The sequence below is a fragment of the Bidens hawaiensis genome, unplaced genomic scaffold (assembly GCF_021521415.1).
Source record: "Bidens hawaiensis isolate Kalapana, Puna unplaced genomic scaffold, B.hawaiensis_p1.1 tig00007551_1, whole genome shotgun sequence".
In the NCBI taxonomy this organism is placed as follows: Eukaryota; Viridiplantae; Streptophyta; class Magnoliopsida; order Asterales; family Asteraceae; genus Bidens; species Bidens hawaiensis.
The window spans coordinates 109,288-117,038 of record NW_027491527.1 but is presented as its reverse complement, the minus strand read 5'-3'; positions in this window follow the sequence as shown (position 1 = coordinate 117,038).

Sequence of the window (7,751 nt, the reverse complement as noted above, 5' to 3'; positions counted from 1 at the left end):
GTGTTAGCCAAAATTACACCCACTCAACCTCCAGTTGAGCTTAGCGTCGGGTGGGGTTTGTCAAACCCAGTAGTACTACTCAACAGTGACTCGCTATTCCAAATATTAACCGGTTCGATGCGTGGGACTTCAAGGGTTACGTGCCGCTTAGCCTCTACAAGTGATATATATAATTTATAACAAAATCTTAAATATGTGTTTATCTCAAAAATGCGTTTATCGGAGTATGTTATCTCCCCCAAGTGAAAAACGTTTGAAAACAGTTCAAAGAGCGGGGTAAGTGAACTCACTGTTTGCGAAGAATATTCCAAATTAGATCACCGAGTGATGCGCGTCGTAGAAAACTCTCTAGCGTTCTAAAATAACAAAGAGATTTTCTAAGTATCGGAACGTTTAACGAGTCTCTAGACTCGGCACATAATACCTATGCACGTATCATGTTTCGTGTTTCGTTTGTGAACCGTGTGTGATTTAAACAAGTACAATTGTGATACGATACACAAGTGAGCAATTACTTTCGTGTCATGTATTAATAACGTACTTACAAGCAATTATTCCCGTAAGGGCATTTTGGTCAACAAACAAAGACTAACTAACCATTATTCCCCATAAGGGCAATTTGGTCAATTCATGGCAATCAAACTAGCAACTATTCCCCGCAAGGGTATTTTGGTCCAAATACAACAATTATATAAAAGCTATCATATTTCATGCATTCCTACACAACTCAGCAGCTAGTTTCATTGTGACAGAATTTCTACTTGAAAGATTGTACTATTTCACTGATCATATCATCTCAATTAATTCACCAAAAATCACCACTGAAACATACATGTCTTAGGTTTCCAGAACATATTTTATATTATTTTTATTCCATATAGATTTCTCATAATGATCAAAACACTACAGTAAACTCATATCAGTCAGATTCATGCACAACAGAATGTTATTTGCAATTCCCGATAAACGAAAAATCCAATAAATGCAAGACCACTTGGGTTTGGTTCCTAACTCAGTGAGTCAACTTCCAGAAGTGGAACCAACCCAATTGGCCTCGTAGTTCATGAGATATAGAATTTACAATATAACCTAACAGCAGGTCTAACAGCTCAGCTTTGCATCACGTTTTTGTAAAATCATAAAAGTATACTTCCACTTATCCAAAAATTACGAATTTATACTTTATAGAAACTAGACTCAACCTAGTTTACTGCAGTACCCACAATCTCAATCAATTTTCACGTTTACACTTCGTTACAGTCAGTTAAACATCGTATATATATTCTGTCCAGAATCTGTTCACATCAAAACTCAACATCATAACAATCTATGAACTATCATGCATCCATATAACCCTCTAGACACCATAACTACTATCCATGCATATAAATCACACCATACATACAAGATTAGGGTTTGTGATCTAATCCAAATCAAAGACAACAATGAATCATGCAACAACATCAATCTAGTTATCAATCTATTATGCAACTAACAAGAATCATATTGATCACATACATACATATAATCGGCCTACTTAGGGTTTACATACAACCCATTAAACATCAAAATTACACAACAAGGAGGTAAGGGATGATCAAGTATACCTTCCTAGCACCTAGTTCTTGGATTAATCTCTTGATTGATGTGTGTGTGTGTGATCTTTGTGGACGGCAGCCGTGGAGAGGGAACAAGAGACTTCCGATCGGAAGTTGTAGGGTTAGGGAAAATAGTTAGGGTTTAGTGTTTAAGTTATATTTATAAATAATCAAGTTACATTCTAGTCCCTCTTCTTTCCAAGTGTTGTTTTTCTAGAACATTCCATCATACTTGGACAATAAGTTAACATGACCATAGTATTATCACATAGCACATAATCCTAACACATAATAATCATATAATTATTGTTTTTACGTTTGTCGTTTATTTATCAATCGTTTGCGTCAACTCGTTTGCGTTTCGGTGCAAATCCCGAAAGACTACCCATGTAGTGAGTGTTAAGCGTCATTTAAACCCTAGTTTAAATGTAATGAAGTGTGCGTTATAGATTCAACGATCTTAAAGTTTGAATTGACGGAGTTGAGTTAACGGAGTTAACCTGGAATTGACGATTGTCACATTTATGCTTGTAGCCGATTTCACTCATTGTCCTTTATCTTTAAAATTGACATATTTTGTACTTTACGTTTCCAAATGCTACATCGTTTGTCCTTTGACCCTAACCCAGTTAAATTTTCTCGTTAAGTCAGATCATGTGCATTGCACATGAGGGCATATTGGTCATTTAATCATTTTATTTAAAAAAAACATTTTATTAATTAATTAAAAGAATATATATACTCTCTCTCTAACCTCATCAAATTCGCACCAATTTCCATGGCAAAAACATAGTTATAGTAACCACCTTCATCAATCCAATCCCATGTAGCTTTCTTAACAATAACACTAACCATAAACCCTAATAAATGTCATTAAATCTCTCTTGCTACTTCAATTTCTCAAAAGTCAAAAGGCACACAATTACAAAACAAAACCCACACGACGCCCACCCACACCATCTCGTCACCGCCACTACCCATCCCCACACCACCATAGATCTGCCAAGTACCACCACTCAGTAATCTGTAAAATGGGAACTCATATGTGACACTCGTCAATTTCATGTTAACTCCGTTAATCCGAACTCCGTTAATTCAAACGCAAGATCACACGAACTATGTCATTCCAGTTAACACATTTCAAATTTCATTTAATTAGAGTTAAATGACACATGAAAATCATTACACAAGTAGTCTTTTGAAGTTTCACCGAAACACACACGAGTCGACTCAAACCGTTGGTGAACAAACAATAAATATTATAAAAAAGTACTTGTATTAATTACGTGTTATGTTTATATGTAATTTGGTGCTTGCATGTATAACCTCATATCATGGATGAAAAAGAATAGTTTGTGTTAGAATTATACAAAATAGAAGTTGAGGGTGCAAGTTGTAACATGTAATTCGTTAATATATAAAGAAACTTATAACACAAAACCCTAACCCTCTCCTCTCTCTCCCTCTCCCTTGCGATGGCAGCCCCACCCCCTCCCCTCTCCTTGATCGGCCGAACATCACACACACACACACACATACAATATTGTTTGCAAGTTGTTTGAAGATCCAAGGTTGCTAGCTAGGTAAATTAAACATTATATCTAACATATTCTATCGATTTTTGGCATGATTAAAAATGATGATCTTAAACCCTAAATTCTAAATATATTGATTATTGATGAGTTAGGGTTGTATGCATGATTTTTGGTTCATAGATTAGTAGTTTGTTGAGTTTTTGGTGAAAACGACTATAACTTGATGCTAATGATGTGTTTCGAAGTGATTGTTAATTCTATGATGTAGTAGGTCGATTCTAGTTTCTAAATAGTCCGATTTTGTAATTTTTGGACGTGTGGAAGACAGTATTTATTAATTTACAAATCTGTTGCGCAAGTCTGATTCGGGAAGCCTTCTTATAAGCTGTTTTGTAAATAGTGTATCTCACAAACGACAAGACCAATTGAGTTTATTTTACTTCTAGAAGTTAATAAATTGAGTTTGGAATCTAACCCATTTGGTCTTGCATTAATTGGATTAACCAAGTAACCGGAATAGTAAATAACGTTTTGTTGCGCATGATAACGACTGCTGTGTGCTTACTATGTTGTTTTGATTCTTGTGAGAAAACCGTATGTAATAAAAATATAATAAAAATATTTTTAGAAACCTAACTCACGTGTACTTCTGTGATAAAGTTTTGGTAATTTTATCTACATGTATGGTTAGTGAAATAGAGTAATCTTGAAGTGTTAAAATCTGTCTCGGTAACTTAGCTACTAAATTCTTTGATTTAACATGTAAAGTGATTATTTACCCATGTGGTAGATATTTTACTGATGATGTACCATAGTAACACTTAACACTATACTTGTTCACACATGTAACTTATCACCAACGTGTTTGTCGAGTCACACTTGTTTCACAAACGAAACACGAACGCATCTCATGCATAATTTTTATGTGTCAAGTCTAGAGACTCATTCGTAGTTCAAACACTTAGAAATATCATTTTGTTTTTAGATCACTAGTGAAGATTTCTGTGACGCACGCTTTTCTCGGATTTTTGATAACTTCGCAAACAGTGAGTTTCATGGCCCCTTTTACTCTTCTAACGTTTTTATTAGGAGGAGATAACATACTCCAACACTTTTGATTTTGTTAGTCTTTATATATCACTTGTAAGTCTAAGTGGAAACAAACCAACTAAGTCCTTCTGAACAATTGAACCGGTTAATATTGGATAATAGCGAGTCACCTTTGAGTAATACTACTGGGTTTGATAAACCCCACCCAACTCTAAACTCGACTGTAGATCGAGTGGGTGTAATTTTGGCTAACACATTACCATGGTCGTGGTTGACATGGTGGCAAGGCAATCGTATAAACAGTCAGCTTCGGTGTCGAACACTTATTAATATATGCTTGATAGGAAAGCTACCTATTGATATATAATTGATATAACACTATCTTGTAACGCTAAAACGCAACACTTAATTTACGTAAACCTATGAACTCACCAACCCTGTGTTGACACTTTTAGTATGTTTATCTCAGGTAGCCGAGGCAGGCGAGCGGTATAGGACATGCATTCTCTGACTCTATTGTTTAGACTTCTTTTAACTGTGTTTTAAGTCGTCCTGTGTGGCACAACTATTTGCTTTACAGTTTACGCTTCCGTATTTTTACTTAAGACTTGTATGTCTTGGTTGTTTTTGAAAACTTTAATTATGGTATTTGATATAACTAATGATTCCAATCCTGTTAGTTCACACGCTCTGACGGTAAAACTCCGTTAGTGGATTTTGAGGGTGTGACATCATAGAAGATCTGGAAAGATTAGAGAGGTTGTGGTGGTTTTTTTTACCGATAATAAACCCGACACCCACTAGTGTCGCCACCGGAACAATGGTTAATCGCCATCAATATACCATACCGGATTTGGAGTTTTTACCGTCTTATACAACCCTGGTCCAATCGATTTGGCTTTTGCCACGACTCCGCCATCTATTGAATTTTGACCGTAATTGATATGGCTTTTTCCACCATCACTGTGTTTAACAACTGCTTCATGATAGTCCGGCAGCTCTATGAGGGTGGTGAATTTGCGTACGTACTCCTTGTTAAAGAGGTAAACATTGACGCCTCCGGTGCCGGAATATCGTCCGATTATAAAGTCCCATCGCAGATCCTGGGTATTTTCAAAATCCCTAATTTATAGGGTTTCAGATTTTTTAACAATCAACATATTTTTAGTGAAAGGTGGTTTATGTGCAAAGGATGGAACTTTTTCTATGAAAAATGTTTTGATTAAGATGATTGCTAGATTGTGAATTCAGAGGTTTTGATTTTGAGATGGATGAGTTGCAGAACAAAGAGAAAGAGAGAGAGTTTGAGAGAGAGTATGTATATTCTTTTAATTAATTATTAAAATGTTTTCTAAAAATAAAAGGATAAAATGACCAATATGCCCTCATGTGTAAGGCACATGATCTAACTTAATGAGAAAAACTAACTAGGTTAGGGTCAAAGGACAAACATTGTAGCATTTGAAAACGTAAAGTACAAAACACGTCAATTTTGAAAATAAAGGACAATGAGTGAAATCAGCTACAAACATAAAGGATAATCTCTGTAATTATGTTTAAAAAATAATGTGCACAAAAAGTAATTGGCATTTTAAAATGATGAGAAAATTGACATGTGCTTTTCCTGTGTAGTAAGAAAGTCAACAATTATGTGTTATTCATTTTATACAATTCCACGTATTTTATACTTAACTAGTAAATTACCAGGCGCGTTGCGTCGGGACTGGTCAAATATGCATATATACTTGTCACGTTACCCTAAATCCTTAGATACAAACGTTAAGACATATAAAATATTTAAAACGACGTTAATTTGGCCGTTAAAACCTGAAAGTTGGTAAACCCGAGAATTGTCGGTACCTAGCGTTGTAGCGGTGAGTCGACACGAATTTGGTCGGTGTTAGTTACGTTTGTTATGCTACAGTATAAACAATGTTGGAAAAACCTAAGCGTTGAAACCCCCCAAAAAAATTTCGTCAAATTAACATATGAAAAAAATAAAATATCTAAAATGACGTTTATTCAATCGATAAAACCCGGACGTTTGTAAAACTCAAGCGTCGGCGTTCCCAATGTTACAGTGGTGAGTCGACATCAATTTGGTCGGTTTCGGTTACGTTCTTTATGGTCCTTGAACTAAAACAAAATTGTCCATAAAATTCAGTCGTTGGTAAATCACACATGTTGTCTGTTTCGGACGTTGTAGTGGTGAGTCAGGCGTCGCCAAACGGACTAATCATAGCCCAGTGGCGCCAAACTCTTCTTTTATTATATATAATAATAATTTTTCTCCAAATTAATTTCAACCATTCAAATATAACGTTAATAGAATAAATGATTTGTTATCTTTTCTATATATATCATACTTCTTATTTTAATCTAACTCTTTTATTTTAAGCTAACCCTGCACGTGTCAAATTAATTTCTTTGAATATTAAAAATATTACTTGACTTGACTTTAGAGAGCTCCCAACAATACAATTAGGGTTGTGCAACGGTTCATAACCGAACTAGACTGAAATGGAACCGAACCACAACCTTTAAAGGCTAAATATAAGAACCGGAACCGGACCGTATTTTAACGATTCCGGTCCAGTTCAGAATCAAGTTAAACGATTCTTGTCGGTACCGGTTTTCAATTAAACATCTTAATATAAACTATTAGAAGGTGCAAGAAACAAACTACGATCTGAAAAATAAAAAGTTATCATATCAACATATTATATTTTAATGGAGGGGATTGAAAATAGATTAGAATGACTCAAAATATTACAGAAAACAATTATATCTTAAAACATATTTAGGTATGTGGAAGATGATTATCGTTAAGGATTGTATATAAGCAGGAAAGTGAGAACATGGATGGTCGCTAGTACATAGAAGTTGGAAAGCCTACTAAACGTATAGGATTTTAAATATAACCCGTTTTCACCCAAATTTAATATCCGAAAATGAACCCGAAGTATAATAATACGGTTCAGATCTAGCGGTTCGGTTTCAGTTCCCTGGTAGTTCTGACGGTTTGAAACCGCGAATTGCTCATTCCTAAATACAATTATGCTATATATAAGACCATCCACTATGGGGCGCCCTCAAGAGGGTTTGTTGGGTGACTTGGGCGCCGAACACCGTAGTGGGGCGCCGATGGATGCAGGGCGACGAGGGTTTGGGCAATGCAACGGCTGACGCAGATGGTGAATGTTGGTGGGTCCCTCCCCTTCAACGGCTCCCCTTAATTTATAAAAAAAATAATTGATTTATACCTGTTGAAAGCTTTTAAGGGTTTTGCCAAAGTTCCGACCAATTTCCGGCATGGCCTTAGGGCCGAACACGAGGGTGGCAACGCCGACGATAACCATGAGCTCCGGCACACCTAATCCGAACATACAGTTAAAAGAGAAACCAGTTTTTTTGGTGGTGGGCTGAGTGGATCTGAGATTCAAGGGTTTGAAAGATTCATGGCCATTCTTGAAGAAGAAAGTGGTGGTGGTGGATTAAGATTAAGAGTTGCAAAAGAAGGAAGATATGTTGGGTGTTGAATAATGGTGAATGTTGGTGGGTCCCACCC